Source organism: Suncus etruscus, chromosome 3, assembly GCF_024139225.1.
Source record: "Suncus etruscus isolate mSunEtr1 chromosome 3, mSunEtr1.pri.cur, whole genome shotgun sequence".
Taxonomy (NCBI): Eukaryota; Metazoa; Chordata; class Mammalia; order Eulipotyphla; family Soricidae; genus Suncus; species Suncus etruscus.
In genome coordinates this window covers 95,283,413-95,311,104 of record NC_064850.1, presented here as the reverse complement: position 1 = coordinate 95,311,104, position 27,692 = coordinate 95,283,413, and positions in this window count along the sequence as shown.

Below are 27,692 nucleotides of genomic sequence, written 5' to 3'. Positions count from 1 at the left end.
ATGCTTGTGCATTTTGATCTGATCATTTTTAGGTTATTCTTCAGGAAGTTTGAGAGCCCTTCTTATTATTCTATGCCAATCAGTTCTGAAGTTCAATGTAGGGGCTCGAGGATACTGTTCTACTTGGGCCCTGTGATGCCAGAGAGTACACAGGTCACCCTAGTGGTGCTTAGGGATCTCCAGGACTGCCCCCAGCAATGTTTTAGGGAAGCCATTTCATGATAGAGATTAAACTGCAAGATATAAATCTTAACTTCTATACTATCTCTCTGACCCTCACTGTCACTCTAAGAGGAAAATTTATGTTTATGACTAGTTGCCAAACTTAAAAATTCTTAGCTTCAAGAGTTAAAAGACCTTGTCTCCAGTTAGCTCTCTACCCATGGAGAGCTGTACAAATTCCTGGCCTAACGCTCCAAGAGGAATTCTTACTCCTGTCTATTGTCCTTTTACTTTTCCCTTTTATTTCCCTTGTTATTGCTGCAATGACCAAAGGTCATATAGATGTGGTTGTGATGGTTGAACACTTCAGTTGTAGTATATACAATATAAAGATCACAGACTTTGTTTTGGCCTCAGAAATGGCAGTACCTTCAGGCCTGTGCTCAGTGTGCCTGGGGAAGAAAAAACTGGCAGCTTTGGGCTTTTAAGGTAGGCTTCTTGCCACTGATCTATCCCAAAACCCTTCATTCCCTTTCTTTGACTCCCCAAAATCCAATTTCCCAAATTACTGCCTATTTGAACAAAGCATTTGTCAAGGTCCAAGCAGCCAAGATGGCAAGAATAACTACATCTAGAACATTCTATATGCAGGAGGCAAACTTCTCTTGTAGACCTTGAGGGCCCAGAGTCCACACCTCACCAGAAAGGCAGCCTTTTGTTTTTACCTTCAGAAACTTGTGCTCTTAAAGTGCAGACTAAGATGGATTTACAACAAGGCAAGGAGGTAAAACATACCAATCATTTGTGCAGAAAAGACTCTAGACATGAATGCTATATAAAACTATGGTTACATTTTCCACTCAGATCTTCATATTTCAGAGTTGAAGTCTTTTATAGTAGATTTTCTCAGAAAAAAGTTTAGTCAAGAGTTAGATCCAATTTTTAAAATTTTATCCAAACTCATTGTTTACCAGAATGGAGCTAAGTTCTTGAAATGAAGGATAGCAAGAATATCAAAGACATTCCGATTTCACACAGGTGTGCTCAGTGTCCTGCTAATTCCTCTTCTTTAAAATTTCAGCCATGTCCTAATTACTGTTCAGTCACTAGGGAAAGCAACAGGCCAGAGGTCTGAGATTGCTGCTGGGAGGGCCTTCACCTGTGGACTAATTCCTACCCATTATTATAACCCCTTAAATCATTCAGTGACAGACACCTCCTTTAAACACACTGCTCTTCCATTCCAATATTTTTGGTTAGAAGCCAAGGAACACACTGACTGGTCTATCAACCATTCACTGGAAATGCCCAGAATCGTTCCACCTGTCGGAAACCAGGAGTCCCCAGTGACTACCAGTCAGCTCATCACAGCAGATTCTTGGACTAGAGTTTTTCTCTTTCTCAAGCCAATCTTTTTCTTTTTCCTCATCCTTGCAAGCATAATTTTGTCCCCTAGCACCCACTCTCAGGTCACCCAGCATTTAATTGCTACTGGGTTGCAGTTATTTACTGGACTGGCTTCACCCAGTATCAATTCTCTGGACAACTACCAGTTTCTCTGTCCTCCTTTATGTTTCTTTATTTGCTGTTATGTCTTAACTAAAAAGTAAAAAATATCTCGAGGGAGCTCCCTGTCTTAAACTGTACACTTCTTCCAACTCACTGGCCAATAGTACCTGAGTTATAAAATGAAATGACACAATACACTCCCTGACCAATAAGGAGATTTAGCTTATGCAATCAACCAAGTTCACTTTAGTTATATGATCTTGACCAAGGTCACTTGTATTAGTCTGTATTTTTACCTTTAAAATGGGAAGCTTGGGACTAGAGAAATAGCACTATGGGTAGAGTGTTTGCTCTACACGTGGCCAACCTGTGTTCAATTCCCAGCATCCCATATGGTCCCCCGAGCCCACGAGGAGTAATTTCTGAGCACAGAGCTAGAAGTAACTTCTGAGTGCTGCCTGATATGGCCCAAAACCAAATAAATAAAATAAATAAATAAATAAATAAATAAATAAATAAATAAATAAATAAAATGGAAAGCTAGAGGGGTTGAGTGCAAGCTTTTCACAGAGAAACCCTGAGTTTCCATCGTGAGCACCACCAGTATTTAGGCCCCCAAGCACAGAGCCAGGAGTACGTCCTGAGCACTGTAAATAAATTAAAATATAAAATGAGAAAATAGTATAAAGCTCAAAAAACGAGTCTTTCATTGCATGACACACAGTATTAATAAGTCTCAGAGTTTTTCCCAATCTCAAGCAAAATTTGACTGACTTTTCTATTGAACAGGGGATCCAATTAAAATGGTAGCCCAACTACAATGTTGCATATTGTCATATCAGAGATCAGATCAAACCACACAGAATGTAAATCATATTGCCAAGAGCATAAAACATATTTGAGAGTGTAGCTATAAACTTAGAGTAAAAACAGAAAAGCATGTGTCACAGCTTCTGTGGTTAGCATAGAGATGTTAACTTTAGTCTAGCCTCCATTTGAAAGCAAGCATCACATTAAATTTATACACTGATTCCTATACTTGAAAGTCTTTCACTGCATTTGAGTCTTTTACTGCATTGAGTTTGCTCTTAATTTTAATCTTTTTGTGATTCCAGCAAATGCTTCATCTTTTCATATTTTTACAATACAACCAACACATTATATGTTCATAAGGGGAGGGAGAGCAGAGGAAAAAGACCAGTGCCTGGAAACAAGTACCCGTATGTTTCTCTCTCCTCTTCAAATTCAATATAGCATAAATTTAGTGCTCATAACACACAAAGGTGCTGCCTTAATTGGAGATTCTGAGACAGGGAATGAGTCAGGATTTCAAAGGAGAGTCTTTACCAATGGCCAAAAGCATTCCAGGAAGAAGATCCTCCCAGCAGCAGTTTTGTTCTCTGATAAGAAACATGTCTCATAAACTGACATTGCATGACATGTCTAAACAGACAGACCTTCCACTCAGAAGGTTTTGTTTCATACTGTTCAGTACCTCTGCCTTTCCTGTACTTTCTCAGGTTCGGTCGTAAAAAAAAATTGTACCAAAAATGTACTAGAAACTATTGATTTCTGTTGTGCTAAAGCCCCTGACATTCTGGCGCGATGAAGATATTGCTCTGGACCCTGTGAGCCTTCTCATACTTCTCTTCTGCTTATGAGGGTCTCTGAGGATGGTATTAAAGATATTGTAGTTCCCACTTTCTGACTGTGGGATATCAGCAGGGTCTCTCCTGTGTAAAGAATAATTATCAGCACTGCTGTTACCTCTAGTAAGTGTGTAATTACATGCTCGGTTTTGTGGGCTCTAGGCTGTGCAATTTTAAATTATACAATAATGTCAAATTCTCTCTCACTCTCTGTCTCTAGCTCTCTCTCTTTTTTTTATTTGAAAGGGGAGGTGGGTAATTCTTTTTCTTTTCTAAGAGACAGAAGGAGAAGAGAGTGTGAGAAACTCTTTGCATACACCAGCAGGGCAGATGGCATGATAATCAGAAAAAGTTCTATAGTGGCCTCTTCCCACCAGGATTTCAACCTCAAAGAGAGGTTGAAAACCAACATGATGGCAGAAAATGTACAGTGGTGAAGGGTGTTGTACATGGTATGTCTGAAACTCAATCATGAACAACTTTGTCACTTTGTGTTTCTCATGGTAATTCAATTAATTTATTTATTTATAAAATTATTCTACTGATCTGAATAACTAACACTCCAGTCTTAAAAATAAAATAAAATAAAACTCAACTTGTATTTGACCTAGGAATGGAGCAGAAGGATAGTGATGGGACTGAAAAATAAAGAATTGAAAAGAAAAGTTAGATAAAATAAGAAACGAATGTGGCATCCCCAACACCATCTCATCTAGAAGACAAGCTTATCTTTTCTAAAACCTGAGTCCCAGCAGAATAGCCAAACTGCTGGAACCAGCTCTTTATTAAGGAAACAAACCTGAACATCACCAAAAATCTGTGATCTACATGGCATACCTTTCAGTCAATTTCAAAGACACTCTTTTTGACCTTAGTCTCTATAGAGGGAAAATCATTGCCATATCTCCCTATAACATATCAGATTCTCTACAGGAGACCTGCCCCCAGTCTTGGCTTCATAAAGCTAAGGGAGGTCAATCTTGTTATCTGGAACTATTTACAGAATTTTTATTTGGTCTACATTCTAACTTGCAGATTTTATTTTATAATCAACAGCTCTTTGGGAAATCCTTGCCTGTTAATACCAGTTAATACCTCTAGTAAAATTTCCAACCCACACTAGTCATTGCTTCTTCAGGTGTCACTTTGTATCATCTACCTGTATTGAATATGTTGGATATTAATTAAACATTCAGTTGAGAATGCACAATGCTCATATTACAGAGAAGCAAATCCAAGCATTAATGTAAGTGACTTATCCAAAGTCATAGTGATAGTTCAGTGGTAGGTCCACTATAGTCCAGTTCCTTTCCTCCCTCCATGAACATTGAAATTAGAATGTACCAATATCTTTAAACAATGGAATAGAATTGATAAAGGAGTTGAAATGATATAGGATTGAGTGCATACATATAGGAGGGAAGTAACCCCATATAGATGAGGAAACTGAAATCAGGATATTACCCAGATCTTGCATAGAGTCAAGATTTGAATTCACATCTGCCGGATTCCAAAGTTCGCATAATTAGCTTCTATGCTGAGGACTGCCATCCATAATTCTGAGCTAATGTGTAAGAATTGGTAGATGCCCTTGGTGAACACTTTTTTTCTTGTCTGTCTTGATCCTCCCATCCTGCAAAAATGGTTCACCTTTTCTCTCTTACATAGGCTCAAATTAATTTTTCTTTTTCTTTTTTCTTTATTTTTTCTTTCTTTTTTCTTTCTTTCTTTTTCTTTTTCTTTTTTTAGTTAAAAGCAGTTCAAGTGCTAGGCTTCCCCCTCTGAAATCACAACCTGCCATCAGTCTCCAACAGACTTCCTACACACAGCCGATCTATAAAGCTTCTTCAGCTTGAAACAAAACAACAGAATCAGGAGATTGCCAAACAAAACAGATTAGGTCAGGTTGAGTTTCTGAATTTAATCATCACATCCTATGGTTCTTACAGTCTCCACAATTCTTGTAGAATGTGCTAAAGGTAGGCAATGAGATGTGGGGGGATATCATTTAATACTGTAAATAACAACTTCCTAGATATAAATAGCTGTTTTCACTTCACAGTGTTTTCACATGTATTATCCAAGTTGAGGTTTCATCAACCCTGTGGAGAGAAAGCAGTTATTTTTATTCACCCTGACTCCCACCCCACCACCATCTTTTGCAAAGAAAATGGAAACAAAACAAAATTAATTTCTTATTCAAAATCCAAATATTATTGGAAGTCTGGATAGAAAACCCTTGTAAGTGCTGAATGTCATCCACCTTCTCAGAAAGGCCCATCATCTACCTGGGCCTACTCACTTACCAGGAACAGCTTCATATTGTGTTCCAGGGGAAAGCCAGCTGTCTCCCACCCACCAGATGGCTACTGTCAAAAGCAGAAATGAAAAGTGTTGGCGAGGATGTGGCACATTGGAACTCTTGTACCCTGTTTGGTGAAGAAGTAAAATGGCATTATTGCTATGAAAAATATTATGCTCTGACTCAAAGACTAAAAATAAAAGTATTGTCTGATCCCATGATTCTGCTTCTGGAAGAAGACCAAGAGGAACTAAAGCAGGACAGTCGCAAAGAGGTATTTACGAGCCCCTGTTCCAAGCAGCAATAGTCACAGCAGACAGTGGAAGCAACCCCAGTGTCCCTGGGAAGGGAATGAGATAAAGGAAATATGACACAATTATACAAAGGAATTTTTCATCCTGAAAAAGAAGGAAATCTTGCTGCATGCTACATATGGCATATATGAATCTTCAGGGCATTATGCTGAATGAAAAAGGAAAGAAATGGAATGAACCCCCTAATATGAGGTAGGGACAGGAGTCAAAGTCACAGACAGAAGAGAAGGATAGTAAGAGAAGAGGTTGGGGTTGGAGGTTAGACCAGGCATGAAGGGTTTGGCAGCCAGCACACAGTAATGTGAATAGTAAACATACTAATGCTACTGATTTTCTGATTATAGATATGATGTAGTTGTCATTTTAATACATTAAAGTTTTTTTTTTTTTGGTTTTTGGGTCACACCCAGTGACGCTCAGGGGTTACTCCTGGCTATGTGCTCAGAAGTTGCTCCTGGCTTCTTGGGGGACCATATGGGATGCCGGGGGATCGAACCGCGGTCCGTCCTAGGCTAGCGCAGGCAAGGCAGGCACCTTACCTCCAGCGCCACCGCCCGGCCCCCACATTAAAGTATTTTTAAATGGTCAGAACTAAATACTCAAGCCAAAGTCAACAACAGTAGAATCAAGAGACCCAAACTATAACAAACTAAACATAAAATGGACCTGTTATGCTGGTAACAGGGGACTAAGGATTGAGGTATGGTATGCATCCTGGGAACTCTGTTGGAGGGGGTCAACACTGGTGATGAAAATGGCCCTTAAATTCACTGTCACTAAATGCCTGAAATACAACTGTGAGACTTGTAATTCACAATGGCCTCAATAAAAACATGTTTTAAATATATTTTTTAGATAATGCATTAGTGGATAGGGCCACAGAGATATTTTGGTGGATAGGGTACTTACACTGCATGTAGCCAATGCAGATTTAATCCCCAGAACCCCTTATGGTCCCCCAAACCCCACCAGTAAAGAGCCAGAAGTAAGTCCTGAGTACTACTGAGTATGGGCCCAAAACAACAACAGCTATAATAATATGCATCAGTAAAGCAGAGAGGAATCTTGACCATATAGAATTGACCTAAATCCCAAAGCCAAACCTGTTTCCCACATATCCTTCCTATTAATGTTGTATTTAACTAAAACGTCTGTCTTGGTTTGTTTGGGTTTTTTAGGGGGTGGGGTTCAAGCAAGGCTCAGGAAAGGGGAAAAAGAGCAGGGCAGCAAGGAAAATGGAATAGTAATACAGTGGGCAGAGCACTTGTCTTGCATGCCACCAACCTGAGTACAATCCCCAACATCCCATATGGTCTCTGAGCATTGCTAGGTGTGGCTCCCCCCAAAACAAAAACAAACAATAAAAAGGACAAGGAGTGGGGAGAGGCAGGAAGTAGGGGGTGCCCAACTGGAAGGTTGAATGTGAATGTCAGAAAATGTGGTGATTCTCAGGTCTAAGGAACTCAAGGAATTCACCCATGACATTTGAGGGAGCATGAAATGCTAAGGATAATATCCAGGTCAGATGCATGCAAGGCAGGTGCCTAATCCCTATATTATCTCTTCTTCTATAATGCCCTGATTTAAATAAATCACATAGCCTTAATCTAGAGGAAAATATTTGTTTCCTTTTCCTCTCTACTGACAAAATTATCTAGAACTCTCAACTTCTTTGATAACTTCTCTCCTGTACATGAAGCTCAAGGAGAAATCCTCTTTACAGTTCATTATACAAACTCAGTCTAATGATCAAATTGTATCTCCTAAGCTAACATGGCAAATCAATATTCATTTCTAATGAACTATGCTGGAGACTTTAAAACTACAGCTGAAGGACCAATGGTTTTCTGCCTTTAAGGAGGTTACAGATTTTGATAAGAGACCATAAGTAATTAGGAGTTAGAGAAATTTTCAAGAGAATTTTCAACATCATATTGCATATGCAAATACCACAGTGATTCATCACAAAAAATATAGTGGTGAGTGGAGAGACAGGAATCAGAAAATAAATGTTTCACTTATATAAAAATACATTCCCGACCTGCCAAATGAGATAAAAGAAAAGTACAAATGAGATAAAAGAAAAGGGGAAGGGCTGAAGTGATTGCACAGTGGGTCGGGTGTTTGCCTTGCACAAGGCCAAACAAGGTTCGACCCCCAGCATCACATATGGTCCCTTGAGCCTGCCAGGAATAATTTCTGAATACAGATCCAGGAATAATCTCTGAGCACCACAGGTGTGGTCCAAAAACAAACAAAAGAGGCAAGAAAGGGGAAAAAGAGAAAGAAAGGAAGAGAAAAAGATAAAGAAAAGATAAAGAGAAAGAAAGAAAGAAAGAAAGAAAGAAAGAAAGAAAGAAAGAAAGAAAGAAAGAAAGAAAGAAAGAAAGAAAGAAGAAAGAAAGAAAGAAAGAAAGAAAGAAAGAAAGAAAGAAAGAAAGAAAGAAAAGAAAGAAAGAGAAGAAAGAAAGAAAGGAAAGAGAGAAGAAAGAAAGAAAGAAAGATAAGAAAGAAAGAAAAGAAAGAAAGAAAGAAAGAAAGAAAGAAAGAAAGAAAGAAAGGAAAGAAAGAAAGAAAGGAAGAAAGAAAGAAAGAAAGAAAGAGAAAGAAAGAAAGAAAGAAAAGGAAAAGGAAGGAAGAAAGAAAAGAAAAGAAAAAGAAAGAAAGAAAGAAAGAAAGAAAGAAAGAAAGAAAGAAAGAAAGAAAGAAAGAAAGAAAGAAAGAAAGAAAGAAAGAAAGAAAGAAAGAAAGAAAGAAAAAGAGAAAGAAGAGGGAGGGAGGGAAGGGAGGGAGGGCGGGAGGAAGGGAGGGAGGAAGGAAGGGAGGAAGGAAGGGAGGAAGAAAGAGAAAGGGTACCGGAAACTGCACACATACCAGGGAAATCTGATCTGGGAGGGCTTCTTGGAGGACAGATAGCCCTTTCAGCAGAAGTAGGAGCTAATACAGCTAGATGGAAAGTTGGGAGAAGACATAAGCAGGACACAAAGTCTAAGGAGGAGGTGGGTCTTGTGGAGTTGGAAGAGGGGTTCAGGGAAGTCAAGTACAAGGGTTGGTAAGTTTTCTATTGTCTATTTGGGCTGGCCAAGTCCTCTGCCTGACCACACATTACAAGGTCCTCCCAATCTCAGTTTCCCTCCCGCCACGTTAGTAACTTGCCTCCTTATCTTATATGTGCCACTTAGTTTTGTCAAAGAAATAACCCACACTGTGGACACTGAGAGGCTATGTGGAAGGGAAGGGAATGAAGAACTGAGGCCAGGTGCTGTTCCTGCAGTAACTGCAGGGATGTCTAATCTAGCCAACTAAGAATGTGTGACCAATAGGCCCTTAGCCAGGAAAAGCATGGCCTCAGGGATCTGAGCTGCAGGGGCTGGAGGTACAAGTGTACTAGGCCAGGGCCTCCTCACTGCAGGCCTGGGGTTCTGGGCAGGACTCCAGTATCCAAGAGGAAGTAGCTAACAGAAGCAAGGAGGATCTGGGGCCAGGATGAGGGCAAGACAGGGTGGCAACACCCTTCCCACCCCCTTGCTGAGGCACATATGCTAATTCAGAGAGCTGCCAGGCCAAATAGGCCCTTGATAGGTGCTGTGACAACAGTAAAGATTAAACTAGATTTCTATACACCCATTAATTTCTTCTGAAACTTATTTAGCTATGCAGTCTTTTGGTGCTGAAAAGAACCTTAGAGATTCCCTGCCTTAGCCCCTCTTTTTGCCAAAGAGGAAACAGAGATCCAGAGACAATAATCACTTAACAAGGTCACACAGCTAATTAGTCATGAAACTGGGATGAAAACCCAGGTCTCTTGATTCTTAATCCACTTCTCTTCCCTCCACATTACTTCTCATTTTTATCTTCTAAGAGTTCAGTTTAAATTAGCAAAGATCCAATCTACAGCCTGTCCCATGGTACATAGATTAGTTGATTTCCTCTCTCAGATGACATGGACTTTGACCCTAAGAATAGTTCACTTTTTGTGAACTAATGATATTACATTTAATTTCTAAAATTGGGTAGAGAATTTGTTCTGGTTGTTAATGGGATTGATTTTAATCATCTCTCAGGCTGTTTTTATAAGTATACTATACTATACTATACTATACTATACTATACTATACTATACTATACTATACTATACTATACTATGCTATGCCATGCTATGCTATGCTATAGTATACACTAGATTGAAAAGTGTCATGGCTTCAAAGTATTTGGAAGTGGGCGTGTTGGATCCTGGGAATACTTTTGCTCTGAGTAGAAGGATAAAAACAAGCCCATAGACAGAATTTCCTGAAGATTTCATGAGTCCACAGTGACTAGAAGTGTCCTTGATATTGTGAAGCTCACCACAAGAGTGGTGAGTGCAGTTAGGGAAATAACTACACTAACAACTCTCATGACAGTCTTAATGAGTGAGTGATGTAGAATACCTGTCTCAAATACAGGCAGGGTGGGCAAGGAGGGGAACATTGGTGGTGGGAATGTTGTACTGGTGAAGGGGGGGGGGTGTTCTGCTTATGATGGAAGCCCAACTATAATCATTCTTGTAATCATGGTGCTTAAATAAAGATTTTATATTAAACATATTTCAGGGGCCAGAGCAGTGGACAAGCGGTAGGGCATTTGTTTTGCACACACTAACCTAGGAGGGACCATGATTCAATCCCCCAGTATCCCATATGGTCCCCCAAGCCAGGAGAGATTTCTGAGCTCATAGCCAGGAGTAACCCCTGAGTGTCACCGGATGTGGCCCAAAAAGCAAAAAACAAAAAAGATTTCATAATTACATGTTGTGCAAGGAATTATTTGATAAGGATTGATTGCACAACAGATGCTAAATATGATAAAAATATTGTTCACTTATAGCTGTTGTAACTTTAACTTTGCAAATTATTTTTATATATTTAATAAGCTGCATGCTTAACATAGTGAAAAAAAAAAAAGAAGTGTCCTTGACTCTTAGCTTTGTCACTTTTATCATCTGAGTGAAGCTGAGTAAGAAAATCAACATAATCTGTATCCTCTCTCTGAAGTGAAGGTAGGAGATGTACCCTAAAGCTCACTGATTGTTCTTAGGTTGAAAGGACACCTTTGTGAAAATTCATATCTGACCACTTATTCTTCTCAATTCCCATTTCCTCAGTTTAAGTGGCTAATAGACATACCTAGGAGTAGAAGTAGCAGTCCAGATACATCTCACTCCTCAGTGCCCTGGTCCATATAACAGCCTCTTGTAGAACCATCTGGTCCCTCCACAGAGTAGTCATTCAGAAATAGGTACTAGCGGGACTGGGAGGACAGTCCAAAGGGTAAAATACTAGCCATCTCACCCAGTTTAGAACTCTACCACCCTATAAGTTCCTCCAGGCTCCTTTAGGAGTGATCCCTGAGCAAAGCCCTGAGCACCATCAAATATGACCCTACTCATATTCTGCGGAAAATAAAAAGGTTGGAAAGCCTGGAAAGAAGCAACTTTCATCAGAAATATATGAGTCAATCATCTCTATATGTATTCGTATCAGGGTGGCACAAAATATTCTATCCAAACCTCAAAGAACATGAAGGGAGCTCTTGATTATTGCATGGTCATAGTAGTATCTCCAAACCCTCAATCAGGCGTATTTTTTTTTGTGGTGATTGCCATCCTAGATTCAACTCCAGGACATACAAGATTTACTTCCAATCTATTCAAAAATCAATAGGTAGGGATTTCACTAAAAATTCCTTATTTCCTTATTGTGAACTTGAACTTCTCCCTTGGCGGATAGGCTTTTAAGAACAGCTCTACCTTTTAACCCATCAGACCAGCCATTTGCAGACATATCCTCAAAGCACTTGTTTTTAGACACATTGAAAGGTGGAGAGTGGGGAGGGCAAAAAGACTTTGGTGATCAAATAAGAAGGGAAAGTTTCTTTTTATTAATTTCTCATGCAATCAGTGGAGATTTATTAGTCTTCTACAATGTGCCAAGGCTTCCTCTAGAATGTTCTGTTGCAGAGACCCTGCTCACATGAAACTCATGTGGTAGCTTTTGAAACTTGCCAAATTTTTTTTGCAAATAATTTGAACACAACCTGTTCTACCTACCAGTTTCTGACCTGAAAGGAGAGAGGCTGTTCAAAGCCTGTCTTTGACATAAGTTGGCTTTCTGAGGGTATATGGTTCACACAAATTAGCCTCTACATCTAAATTCCATCAACTGCAGAATGGGGCAAAACAAAAGAGACAAGAAAAAGAAGTAGCTGCCCAATTTTGATCCTACTCTGGTTAGACCTGAGTGAGACTGAATTTTGCCCTCAGATGAATCTTGGGTTCTTGTCCCATACCTTGTCATTAGCAATTTTCACACCTTTGATCTCATAGCTATAACTATGTCCTTTCTTGTTTTCTCTTCACTTTGAGTCTGCTTCCTGCTTTTTTCTGGATTTGATATCCTAAAACTTTCTGGGCCCCTTATCAAGGATGCAGATTCTGTTTACTTCCCTACAATGCCTTATAAATACTATTTAATCCTAGTTCCTGACTTAAGAACCTCTGGCCTGGAAAGAAAAGATTGACATGGCCCTGGCTTTGCTACTGAGGGTGTCCTGCTCTCTGCTTATTTTTTTGGTAATTATTTTTGGTTTTGTTTTGGGCCATACCTGGTGACGCTCAGGTGTTACTTCTGCTATGTGTTCAGAAATTGCTCCTGGCTTGGAGGACCTTATGGGATGCTGGGGGATCTAACTGTGGTCTGTCCTAGGCTAGCGCATGCAAGGCAGATGCCTTACCACTTGCCCACCACTCTGGCCCTTGGTCAATTTTTATATAGCAACAGACTTAGAGTCAGATTGACTTGATCCCTATCTGGCGTACTGAGGGAAGTCTCAAAGGGAAAAAAAGGAGTCTGGACTATTTGAGCTCATCTTCATGAACCCATTGGTGCCTCAGCTGACAACAGATTCTAGACTATTGTCCATGACAACTTCCATTGGCCTAAGAACATTTTCATTTATGGCAAAACAACCACAGCTGAGGAGCTATCATCTGAATTTAAGTACCCCAAACATCCTGGTTTTAGTAGGACTACATAGCCCTTTTCTTTACTTCTCCAAAGACACTCCTATCTCTCCCTTTCTTTTATATAGAAATTCATAGAGCATAGATGGCTTTCTAGGATTCATTCTTTGTAGAGATGAGCAGACCCCCTTACTGTTGCACTCCAGCACCCTGAATATTTTTGACATATATGCCTCATTTTGCTTATATTCTTCAAAACATTTCTGCAAAATAGCCATTGTTAATCTACTTATACATACAAGGAAGCTGAAAACATAATGTGTTCCAATAAGCACAGGTGGTAGGGTAGAACTGTGATTCAAGCCTACATACTCTGACTCCAAATGCCATGCTTATTCTGAAACACTAAGTTACAGTCAGGGAGACAGCATGTCTGTTACAGGGCCTTATTGGCTAGGATTTTTATGTGCCAGTGTGTCACACATACAGAATGCCATTCTCACCTTCCCTACTTCAAAGCTAATTCTAAATAAAGGGAGTTGCTCTCTGCTGATCCTGAAAGAACTTCAAGCTGGCAGAATGACCTCCCAGGAACAACTAGTGGAAGTCCCATTGACTTGTGCGTTTAAAGTGGCCTTAGATAAAGCCTTCAAAAACATGCCACAAGAATATCTGTAATTGGAAAAGATAGAGATAACCGAAATGGTTTTTCCAAACTCACATGTCTGCAATTAAGCTTATCCTAGGGGAAAGGGGCAGAGAAACCAGGACAGATTTGGGGAAAGGTTGATCTAATTCTTTTTATTTCTTCATTATAGAAGTTGTCTGTTTCTAAATCAGTGGAGAGATACCACTGTTAATTGCCAGTAAAGGAACTTGTACATGTCTCTGCTGCCCTTTCCACATGCCAATTTCTAAGAGGAAGGAAATTCAAGGTGAGAATGACCTTGCAAGCCCAGAGAAGAGGAAAGGGGTTAATACATTATAGTGTATTGGAACAGTGATTTCTTTCTATTGATGTCAATGAAAGTTCACTAGTAAGTTTTCCTGTAAATTAAGAAAATTCAAATTTTCTACATCATTCTCATTCTAATATGCTTTACAGAGTAGGTGAAAAATGAATGAAGTGAAGGTTAATGACATGGAGCCATCCATGGCTTTTTTCTTAGGCTGTGTGTTGGGAATGGGAATAGATCACTGTCCTCCAAATGGAAAATATTTGAGATCCTAATGTTCTTAAAATCACCCCTTGCCTCAATGTCATTAGCATGTTTCACTTTATTTCTCTGTGACTGAATATAATTTTAGTGTAATACTTGATCTACATAAATAAAAACCAGGTGTAAGAGTTTGCATCTATAGCCAAGAAATAATGGGCTAAAACCAATAGATTAGTACCTAATTAGTTCATGAATTCACTGGGTGACTTTGTGAAAGTCACTAATGTCTTGTGTTTCATGTACAAAATATGAATAATTCATTTCAGATGTAAAATAATAAAAGCTAATATTAGTAAGCACCTACTATGTGCTAGATCCTAACATGCATTGCCTCGCAAAGGTGTTACCAAAAAGAAATTAATATTTCCATTTCAAAGACACTGGAGCTTAGAGAGAAAAACCAAGGCACGCAAAAGTGTTTTGTCAAGAACTGGGAGTTATAATCAGATATAAGATATTTATTTGCCTGGGACCGGAGCAGTGGTGCAAGCAGTAAGGTATCTGCCTTGCCCACACTAGCCTAGGACAGACCAAGATTCGATCCCCCGGCATCCTACATGGTCCCCCAAGCCAGGAGCAATTTCTGAACACATAGCCAGGAGTAACCCTGAGTGTCACCTGGTGTGACCCATAAACAAAAGCAAAACAAAACAATAAAAAAGATATTCATCATTGTTATTTTCTAGTATTATTATACTGTCAACTACAGACTAATATAAAAATAATAAAAAAATTTAAGCATTAGATTAAATCAGTCTGAGGAATCAATAAAATACACAGAATTTGGGGAAATATCTACAGAGATAAGAAAGCCTTGTTGATTCATTCTTCTATTCTGAACACTAGATATAATAACTAACCCCCCCCCAAAAAAAGCTTCTGTACTTTTGAGGCTTACATTTTCATGTGGACAGAAATAAATGATCATATTTTAAAAGTCAGTCTATGTCTTATGGTACTAAAACTCAGGATAAAAATGCAACAGCAGAAGAAAGAGAAGTAGCATGTTCAATAGCAGTCAGAGATAACCTTCTAAGGCTTTCCACTCCATCACCCATAAGGAGATCTAGAATGATGATACTGAGAAAAGACTTTTGCACTCCCAGGGGTGAGTTCATACTTCTCTTATGTTCTTAGGATGCTAAGTATTATAGTGGGAAAAACATCGTTTAGCCACTAATAAGCCATTCTTGGAAAGTTTATTGTTGCTTGTCCTGCATTATTTTGCGGGGGAAGCTGTGCTCTTACATCTATGCTCAGGGCTTACTCTTGACTCAGGTGTCACTACTAGTGAAGCTCAGAGGGACCAAATGGGGTTCTGGGAATTGAACCAGGGTTGGCTGCATCTAAGTCAAGCACACTATCCACTGTACTATCTCTCCAGCCCCTTGCCACGTTTTTAATATAGCTGCTAACCCAATCTGCTACACAGAAATGTTAATACCATTAATTTATGTTAAAAACCCACCAAATACAAATGACTCACATTTGAATCCACTTTAGAGGACTAACCAAGAAATAAACCTTGCTTTGAGAATTCATGAAATTACTAAGTTTTCCTCCAGCTTTCTATTGTCTATGAAACTGAGTAGAAATATATGCCTTTTGGGAACATCTAAACTAGTCCTTTGAGAGTCTGCTGCTAGGCAGGGTAACCTGCTTTCAACCCCAAAGCTTTTCTGCACCCAGTGTAGATTGGCCCAACCCTTCCCTCCTTAGAGGGTATCATGCAAGCTGAAGAGCCACTGTCCTGGATGGGCACCTCCCTCCTCACTGTTGCTCCCCTTCACTGCTCCTTCCCCAACTCATTATTAAGTATGCATTTCAGATTTTGAATGGATCCCCTTGTCTGGCGTTAATTGACAGTGAAAGCCCGGTTTTCAAAGCCAAGGTACAAGCACTGAAGGTAAGTGATCAGAGGACTGCCCTCGTAATAAATCACTGCAGCGCAGGTCACTGTTTGGAGTGCGAATGCAGTGTTCAATAAAGAAACACACTCCACCTTTCAGCTTCAAGCCGACCCTGGCTAATTGACCTCATTGTGGTCCCTCCATTAATCATTCTGGCACATGGGGCAAGAGGCAGTTTCACTGCTTAGGTTTGCAGGGAGGAGGGTGACCAGGTCCATGTGGGGGTGGGAAAGGGTTGAGGGGGCCAGTTATAATGTAAAAGGAAATCAGAGACAATTCTCCCTTAATTAACTCATTGGGTTTCCAGGTTGGCCAGATACGGTTTGCGTTGCTAAAGGAATGTGGGGAATAATTCAGGGGGCTTCATTAACTTCACACCAGGACGCAGGAGTTTGGGTCTCTAACAAAAGCAGATGTGAGCATCTGTACCCCATCCAGAGAACAGCTCTGCCAAAGGAGGAGGGGGAGGGTTAGCTTAATGCTACATAATCATTCAGTGTCATCGATCTCCCCAGACCCTGATTAATAAATTGCAGCAGAAGGCTTTTACAGGGGTGACTACAATTTTATTTCACCTATTAGATGCTCAGTGCACCCCAATCATGAAGCTTACCTTCTCTTTAACCCCCTCCCTACTTTCCTTCTAATTCTGTCCATGGTTTATTTGTTTTTCTAATGTGTTTCACCAGTCTATTCGGGTTGAAACCAGGGATAGTTTTTGACCAGCCTCTACAAGCCAACCAGAAGCAGATAATAGAATGAGAGCATTTATCTTGGGGTCAGTTCACACTGAAGTGTAAGACGTTTCTACAATATAGTTTAGCAAATAATCTGAGCACCTGTTCTGTGCCAAACATTGAAATTTGTGCATGTGCATGCACAATTCTCTCTCTCTCTTTCTCTCTCTCTCTCTTTCTCTCTCTCTCTCTCATACACACAGTATATAGTCCATATCGATCCATTTTTATTTTCAAAATGCAAAAAACTGCCCTTTTTATACTAGGTATCTTGCTTTTTCTACTAAGCTGTTCGAACTGGGTCTTTCCCTTGCTGTTAGTCACCCCACCCCACCCCACCCCAAAAGCATTCATTGGAGTTCACTGTAGTAAGCAAAGTCTAGAGAATCAGCAACTTTCCCTTTGAATTGAGAAGAGTGTAAGAAGCAGGAGGAAAAAAAAGGGAGTGGGGGGAACTATCGCTCATTTTACACTTGTGTCTTTTCCTGCTGCTCGTCTTCCAGCGGTCCATTACTGTTAATGAACTTAATTGTTTGGTTTCAAAATGCCAGCCTGAAGGCATCACTCTCCTTCCCCCTGGTACTAAGATTCAGTCTTGCTGATCTCCAAATTAACTTGTAAGCAAATACTTCAAATTTACACTCCCCCCACCTTCCTTGATAAGCACCTGGAGGGAGAAATCCAGGCCAAGACTCCAAGACAAATTTAGACAGAGTATCAAGAAAGACAGAGTGAAGTAAACATGTTCAGATCCCCACTTGGCATCGTGTGTAATTCAATTTCACTTAACAATATTCATTAAGTGTCTTCTATACGTCCTGTTAATTGTGCTAGTCATCGCGTTTAGAACGTTGATAAAACAACCACTGACCTCAAGGAGCTCATGGTTTCTTAATAGCCTACAAAACAAAGCACTTGGTTCCACTATCTGTAATTCAGCCACCACTACAGCACCAAAGGGGAGAAGTAGCTCAGTTTAGAGGAGGAAACATGGGCTTTGGCAGTATATAGATGCAGACAGAAGCAAAGTGTTCAGTCACAGTTCATGCTGGCTTGTCCACATTATATAACCTTTCTGTGGCATGGTGCTATTTAACCTCTTAGGCTACTGTGATATAAAGTACTGGAGCTGCGCCGCTGTGAATAGTACACCAACGAAGGAAAACTGCAGCGAATTATTGCCAAGATTGTTCACACAAAGCACAATATACCAGCCCATAACAAAGCACAGACTCAACCACACTGATAATATAAGACCTAAGCTGCAACTACCAAACTTCATAATGTCAAGGTGGCAGGCAGAGGTTGGGAGAAGGGTTGAGGAGAATGATGGAGTATATGGGAGAACTAGTGATGAAAGTTGATACTGGTGGTGCTAAATATTATATGTTTAAATATAAGCTATGTTTAAATATAAATATATGTTTATATAAATATAAATATATATTTATATGTATTTATCTATGTTTATATAAATATAAAATTATGAACTATATGTTTAAATATAAATATGAACTATCAATAATTTTGTAAATAATGATTCAGTTCTTTAATATTATGACATTTTTTAGATCCACTAAAACTGTGTAAGATATTTGCCTTGCATGCAGCTGACCCAGAGTTAATCCCCTTCGTCCCATATTGTCCCCATGCCTGCCAGGAATCCTAAGTGTATAGTCAGTATGTGACCAGGTGTGGGAAAAAAATCAGCAACATCAAACCAAATACTCAGAGCTCAGGACTGGAAGATAGGCACTTATCTTGCATATAGCTAACCTGAGTTGTACCCCATATCATCCACTGAAAAAATATAGAGTGATTCCTGAGTGCAGAGCCATGTATGTTCTGAACATAGCTGGGTATGCCCCCACACATACCTTGCTCCAATCCTATATCCTTATCCTATATAAGGTTAACTATACCGTATTTCATTCAGAAGACAAAATTTATTACACTATAGTAATATAAAATATTACATGGTATTAAACAGATATTTGAAACTAACCATTAGTTCTTGTTCAAGAAATGAAAGCTCAAAACTAGAAAAGTTTTTTTATAATTATCTTTATTTAAACACCCGTGATTACAAATATGATTATAGTTGTATGATTACAGTCATGTAAAGAACACCCCTCTTCACCAGTGCAACATTCCCACCACCAATTTCCCAGATCTCCCTCCTCCCCACCCCCCCCCACACCTGTACTCAAGACAGGCTTTCTACTTCCCTCATTCATTCACATTGTTATGATAGTTTTCAGTGCAGTCATCTCTCCAACTGCACTCATCACTCTATGTGATAAGCATCATGTCATGAGCTGTACCTACCAGCCCTCATCTCTCTTGTCTCTGAGATACTGTTAAAAATACTGTTTAAGGAAACACAATATCAAAATCAGAATCCTTAAATCAATGATGAGTGAAGAAAGAAAAGATTAGCTTACTGATTCCAAATTAAAGCAAGCAGAAAATATGTTCATTACTTGAATTTAAAAAAAATCTATTCTTGGGGGTGGAGAGAAAATACAATGAGCAAGGCACTTACCTTGCAAGCAGCCCACTTGGATTAGATCTCCAGCATTATATATGATACCCCAAGCACACCGAGAGTGAACTCTGAGCACAGAGCAAGAAGTAAGCCTTGGGCACTTTTGGGTGTTGCCCCTAAACCAAAATCATCATCGCCATCATTATCATTACCATCCTATTCTTTCTTGGGGGAGGGAGGTGGGTGCACTGGTAACTGGTGTTAGGATTATGTGCATGGAAACCATCCTTAATGATATTATAAATCACAGTACCTCAATTTTTAAAAATTCAAAATAAAACAACTTTTTGAGAAAATAAAGTAAAATAACCTATTCTGCTTCAAAAACAAATAGTAAAAATAAAAAAATACAGATAATATGTAAAGTCTCAAAATCCTTACTATTTTTGTGTTTAATGCCAAAAAATTCTCATTAAGAAATGAATATTTATTGAAAAACCTAATATACTTAAAACAAGATTATAAGTATATTGGGAGCAAAGCCAAGATTAATTAAGAGTTTTTGCAGAAACCAATCAATAAATCAGTAAACACACACATACACACACTCACACATTGATGTACATACTTACTAATAGGAGGTATAAACACAGAAAAAATATGTTTTTTTAGATTACCTTCTATAAATTTTTAATTGAAGCACCATTATTTAGTTACATAATTGTTCATAATTGAATTTAAGTCAATACCCATTCCTTTACCAGTGCACACTTCCTTCCACCAGTCTCCAGTTTCCCTTCTATCCTACCCTTCTCCCAACTTGCATCTATGGCAGACACTTTTTCTCTTCTTTTTAAACTTTATTTATTTATATGTATTGATTGGTTTGGGGGACACACCCAGCGGCACTCAGGGGTTACTCCTGACTCTGCACTCAGAAATCGCCCCTGGCAGGTGGGGAAATTGTAAGGGATAGCAAAAATACAACTGTATCTCTCTATCTCTCTCTCCCCCTTCTCTCTCTCTCTCTCTCTCTCTCTCTCTCTCTCTCTCTCTCTCTCTCTCTCTCTCTCTCTCTCTCTCCCTCCCTCCCTCCCTCTTTCCACCCTTCCCTCTCCCGCTCTCCCTCTCCCTCTCCCTGTCCCCATTCCTCTCCATCTCCCTTATATTTAGACACTGTGGTTTGTTACTGGACGGATATCATACATATTATTAACTCTTTTTAGCACCAAGTGTTTCTTGTCCAGAGTGACAATTTCCAAGTATGATACCTTCTCTGCCCTAATTGCACTCTCCCAATCTTTGTGGCAAATGTCCCACTATTGACTAATCCTCTTGGCCCTCATCTCTATTGTTTTTTGGCAAATTCTAAGACATACTAATCAGAATGATGAAAACCATACATAGAGACAGAATATGGAAAGCAGCAAGATCCAGAAAATAAATCACAAATAAAGGAGCACCCTTAAGATTTTCAGCAGATTTACCAAGGGCAACCTTCCAGGTCCAAAGACAGTGGTAGGAAATAGTGTGTGTGTGGGGGGTGGGGGACAACAGTAAAATTAACACCTCACCAGGAATACTTTACCCAGCTAGACACTCATTCATATTTGAAGGAACAGTATACAGTTTCATTTTCCAAGACTGCATCACACTGTCTTCTTATCAATAGTGAGTCAGTGTTCCCTTTCACCCATATCCTTGCCAACAAGTTGGTTCCAGTCTTTTTTATATAAGCCTTTTTTTATGGTGAGAGATAATACTTCACTTTAATTTTGATTTGCATTTTCCTTATAATAAGTGATTTTTTTTCATTCATCTATCTCAATTTTTGTTATTGAACTTTTCAAGTACAGTATATATCTTGAATATTAGCCATGTGTCAGAGATTTATCACATTTGAAATGATTTCTTTCCACTTGGTAGTATTTTTATTTGATAGGTTTTTTTTTTTACAGTGGGAAAAAACTTTCTGTTTTAATATGGCCTCATCTTTAATTTTGTTTTCTTTGCCAATTTAATTGAATTACTGAAGATACTTCTGAGGTTAAAACACTGGAGAGTTTTTTTAATGTTTCCTACACTTACATTTTATGTATTCTAGTCTAATTGAGTTTTTTTATCTTTTTTGGGGGGGGTTTTGGGGTCACACCCGGTGATGCTTAGGGGTTACTCCTGGCTATGGGCTCAGAAATTACTCCTGGCTTGGGGGACCATATAAGACGCTGGGGGATAGAACCGTGGTCTATCCTAGGTCAGCGTGTGCAAAGCAGATGCCCTACCACTTGCACCACCGCTCTAGGCCCAATCTATTTTTAATTAACTTCGTGTATAATGTAAGATAGGGATCTACTTTCTTTCCACCATCACGCTCCCAAACACGTGACAATAAAGTGATCCCAACATTTAAGGTGTTTTTTTTCTTCCACTTGATGCATATCCTTTGTTGTTAATTAACTGTCCATACATTTAAGGAATTACTCTTGGACTCCCCATTCTGTTGGAACTATCTGAATGTTTGCTTTTATGCTGGTACCCACAGTTTTTATTACTATACTTTTATAATACAATTAAAAATTGTTAGACAAGCAGATTAACTCCTATACTATCTCTTTGGCCCTTGTTTTTTTAATAGTGACGTACAGTCTTCTTACAGTGTAAATCTTTTACCATATCCATTAAGTTGATTCCTAGATAGCAGTTTCCAGTTTTTTTATTAACTAAAACCCAACTACAAACATGTTTATAATCACGGTGTTCAAAGATACTATTATAAGAAAAAATTAAAAAAATTAAAAATAATGGGGCCAGAGAGATAGCATGGAGGTAAACCATTTACCTTGTAGCATGTAGGATGGTGGTTTGAATACCGGCATCCCAAATGGTCCCCCGAGCCTGCCAGGAGCAATTTCTGATTGTAGAGCCAGGAGCAACCCCTGAGTGCTGCTGGGCATGTCCCAAAAACCAAACACCAAACAAAATTAATTAAAAATAAATCTTCAGTTCATTTTATTTTCTTTTTCTTTTTTCTTCTCTTCTTTTTCTTCTTCCTTTCTCTTCTTATTTCTCTTATTCTTCCTCTTTCTCCTCTTCTTCCTCCTACTCTACTTCCTCTTCTTTTTCTTCTTCTTCTTTCTCTCCTTCCCTTCTTCCTCTTTTCATGTCTTTTTTCTTCTCTTAATTTACTTCTTTCTTTCTCCTCTTCTTCCTCCTTTTCTTCTTTCTCCTCATCTTGTTTTTCTTCTTCCTCTTCTTCTCACACTTCCTCCAAATCTTATTATTTCTCTTCCTGTGTCTGGGGCTCCAAAGATTCATATGTTATTTCTGTTGAGTTTATCAAAAACTTCCATTTTCATCTGTTCACTTTTTTTTGAGTAATTTATTCATTGATCATTTGTTTTAAGGTTCTTTTCCAATCTCTTCTGCTGTATGGGGTTGTTCTGCATCTCTTCCTCTGGCTCACTAACCCCATCTTCAGCTGCTGCTACTCTGTTGGAGAGGCCTTTCATCGAAGTTTTCAATTTCTCTACTGACTTTTTCAGACCTGTCATTCCAATTTGGAGTTTTCTGAGTTCTATCCTTGTGGTCTATTCAGCTCGATCAATGCATTATTTTGAGTTCTCTGAGCATCTGCCATATTTCTACTCTAAACTCTTTATCTGAGAGGCTAACTACGTGGTTGGTACTTTTCAGGTCATCTTCATTCTCTATGAATGGTGTTGTCCTTCATTGTTTCCCAATTGCAACACTTGTACAATGCTTTTTACTCTATGCGGGTTAGGGCCCTGAATACTATGTTCAATGGCGTCATCTTGGCTATTTTGTTCAGAAAAGCAGACAGGGCTCTCTTGTGCCCAAACACCTGGCAGGGATCAGAACCCACTTTATTGAGTGGGGTCAGCTTACCGAGTTTGGGCCCTGAAGACTGTTTGATCACTTCTCCTTGGCTGCAGAGATAGCGTGGAGGTAGGGTGTTTGCCTTGCATGCAGAAGGATGGTGGTTCGAATCCCGACATCCAAAATGGTCACCTGAGCCTGCCAGGAGCGATTTCTGATTGTAGAGCCAGGATTAACCCCTGAGCACTGCTGGGTGTGACTCAAAAACAAAACAAAAAATATGAAAGATAAACTCATAATACAATACATTGTACAATAGCTATTTATTATATAACTGAATTGCATAAGAGAACATTCTTAAATGAAAAACTATACCTACAAGTACTCAGGGCTTACTACTGGTTCCTGGTGAATTTGGACGACAATATAGGGTGCTAGGGATTTAACTTGTATCAACTCATACAAGACAACTACTCTATCACTCTGGCCGAAAGCCAAAATTTTTATGTAAAAATGAATTAAGTTACTTCCACTCTTATCATCAAAATGTCCATGACCCTTTCTCCCTATGTCAAATACCAAAAACTGGAACACTATTATAAGCCTGTCACCTAAACCACAATAAAACGTATTTAATAAATAATATATTTCTTTACATATAAATATTTTATTCCAAAATAGTAATTTAAATCTAATACATTTTTACCAAAATATACAGACACAGTATAGTATTCCTCCAAATTTTTTTCTATGCACATAATTTTATTTATTCTTGTTGAAATATCATAGACTACATAACTGTATATTTTTTTTATTTGTAGTACTTTAGTTACAATATTGTTAATGATGGCATCATGTATACATAATTCCAACACTGTTCTCATCACCAGAGTACCACCTCCTTTCCCTAAGGTCCTTAATGCACACTTTCACTACCACCTCTCCCCCTGCAAATTCAGTTGGGTGGATCAACTCTCTGGTTGTGTTGCCTTTGGCCCTTTGCTACTACCTTGCTGTGTATCATTAAATCCCACATATGAAAGATATCATCAAACACCAAGAAAGTGCAAATCAAAATTACAATGAGTTATCACTTCAGGTTTGTTAGGTTTACTGTTATCAAAAAAAAAAAAGTAATAGAATGTCTGGTAAAGGAGTGGAGTTAAGGAAACCCTGACAGCATATTGATTGGAATTGAAATTAATGCAGCTACTATGAGAAATATTTTAACCAGTTCTCATTTAACAATAATAATTCATTAATAATTAACAGCTACTATATGGTCCAGCATTTCCACTTTCAGGTATTTATCCTCTCACCCCACCCCCAAAAAAAGGGCAAATCACTTATTTGGAAATGTATATGCAACACCCATGTTTTTGAAGCATTATTTATAGTAGCCAAGATATAGAAATACCTAAGTGCCAATTGACAGAAGAATGGATAAATAAAATGTAATAAACAATACACTGACCAAGAAACAGAAGCAAAGCTAAAAGAAATGGGACTACATAAAATTTAGAAACTTCTGCAGCACAAAAGAAACAATGACTAGAATGAATTAAAAGACATCCCACAGAAGTAGAAAGCCTGTCTAGAGTACAGGTGGGGGTGGAGTGGGGAGGAGGGAGATTTGGGACATTGGTGATAAGAATATTGTATTGGTTAAGGGAAATGTTATTTACATGACAGAAACCTACAATCATATTTGTAATCAAAGTGTTTAAATAAAGATATTATTTCAAAAGAGTGCCCTGGGGGGAGGGGAGGAGCAGATGCAGCAAGGAGAGACAGCATGGATGCAGAAGAGCAAGAAAAAGGCTATTTAGCTTAGAAGCCAGGTGAGATATGCACATGGCAGTTAGTGCCTTATAATAAAGGTGGATGTCTCCTGAAACTTAAAAAAAAAAAAAAGACATCCCACAAAAAAAAATAAATAAACAAAAAATCCTAAAAGTAAGTTTTAAAAAAAGAAAGTATTTTTTCACCATCAAAAATCAAGAGATGAATAGACACGTCTCTAAATGTATGCCTAAAGAAGACATACAGATGGTCAATAGATATATGAAAAAAGCTCTTCATCAATTATCATTAGGGAAATAAAAATCAAAGTAACAGTGAGATGACCTCACACAAGAGAGATTGTTACATATAAAAAAAGAATCAAATAAATCAGCTGTTATGAATATGGGGTGAAAGGAACCCACATCTACTGTTGGTAGAAATGTCTACATTGCTTTAACTTCTTTGGAAATAGAGTTTTCTACAAAAAAAATTGAATAATTGAATTCCCACAGCTATTCCACTTCTTAGCATCTAGCCCCACAAACTAACTCACTCCCCCCCAAAAAACAGTATTTTAGATAACAAAAACAGCAATTGTGCTTCTTTTGCTTGCTGCACAACTCAGCATAGTAAAAATCTGGAAACAATTCAAGCATCCATGAAAAGATGACTGGGTATATATACCCAAAGAATTATAACTTGGCTATACTATGACATGGAATCAGCTTGCTCTTAAAGCCTGTGTTCTCCATTGAATAAATTTCTCACTCACTTCTAACTGTTACTTTAGTTGTTTATTTTCACTACTCTGAAGAAACCTATGTTCTTCCTCGAACATGTAATATACCCTTTCTCTCCTATCATATTTTCTAAATAAGTTTCAATAAGAACTGTATTGTTTCACACACAAAAAAAAAAATCATGCATTCTCACATATCACAAAGAACAAGAACAATTGGTGCTGGCAGAGATGTGGGAAGAAAGGAACTCATTTCCACTGCTGGTGGGAATGCTGTCTAGTCCAACCTTTATGGAAAGCAATATGGAGATTCTTCCAAAAACTGGAAATTGAGCTCCCATACGATCCAGCAATACCACTCCTAGGGATATACCCTAGGAACACAAAAATACAACTCAAAAATCCCTTCCTCACACCAATATTCATTGTAGCACTATTTACAATAGCCAGACTGTGGAAACAACCAAGATGCCCTTCACCAGAGGAATAGCTAAAGAAACTGTGGTACATATACACAATGGAATATTATGCATCCGTCAGGAGAGTTGAAGTCGTGAAATTTTCCTGTACATGGATGTACATGGAATCTATTATGCTGAGTAAAATAAGTCAGAAGGAGAGAAATATACACAGAATATTATCACTCATCTATGGGTTTTAAGAAAAGTAAAAGACACTTTTTGTAATAATTCTCAGAGACAATAGAGATGATGGCTGGAAGATCCAGCTCACAGAGAGGTGAGTGCAGTTAAAGAAATAACTACACTGACAACTAACATAACAATGTGAATGAATGAGGAAAGTTAAAAGTCTGTCTCAAATACAGGTGGAGGTGGGAGGTAGGGAGTTGGGGAGATTTGGGGCATTGGTGATGGGAATGATGCACTAGTGAAGGGGGGTGTTCTTTATACAACTGAAACACAACTACAAACATTTTGTAATCAAATTGTATAAAGAGGTTAAAAAAACCATGCATTCTGTTGTTATACATATATATACATAAACAAGAGGATAAAATCCAACTACAATCACATGTCTATAATCACCATGTTTAAATAAAGATTATTATATATGTATATATATAAATCTTTAAACACCATGATTACCAGCATGATTGTAGTTGGGTTTCAGTAAAAAACAGAACACCCCCCTCACCAGTGCAACATCCCACCACCATTGGCTCCTCTCCTTCCCAATCCCTGTCTGTATTCGAGACAGGCATTTTACTTTTCATTAAGATAGTCATGATAGTTGTTAGTGTAGTTATTTCCCTAACTGAACTCATGACTCTTTGTGATGAGCTTCATATTGTGAGCTGGTCCTCATCTCTATTCTCTGGGCATTATTACAATAATGTCCTTAATTTTTCTTAAAACCCATAGATGAATGAGACTATTCCTCTTGCTTATTTCACTTATCATAATAGATTCCATGTACATCCATGTATAGGAAAATTTCATCTCTTCTGACGGCTGCATAATATTCCATTGTGTATATGTACTACAGTTTCTTTAGCCATTCATCTGTTGAAGGGCATCTTGGTTGTTTCCAGAGTCTGGCTGTTGGAAAAAGTGCTGCAATGTATATAGGTGTGAGGAAGGGATTTTTGTATTGGATATTTGTGTTCCTAGGGTATATCCCTAGGAGTGGTATAGCTGGATCATATGGGAGCTAGAATTCCATTTTTTGAGGAATCTCCATATTGTTTTACATAAAGACTGTGCTAGACAGCATTCTCACCAGCAGTGAATAAGAGTTCCTTTCTCCCCATATCCCCAATAGCATGGTTGTTCTTGTTCTTTGTAATGTGTGCCAGTCTCTGTGGCATGAGATGGTACCTCATGGTTGTTTTGATTTGCATCTCCCTGATGATTAGTGATGTGGAACATTTTTTCATTTGTATTTCTTCTTTGAGAAATTGTTCATTTCTTCTTCCCATTTTTTGAGGGGGTGAAATGTTTTTTTCTTGTTAAATTCTGTCAGTACCTTGTATATCTTAGATATTAACCCCTGATCTGATGGGTATTGGGTGAATAGTTT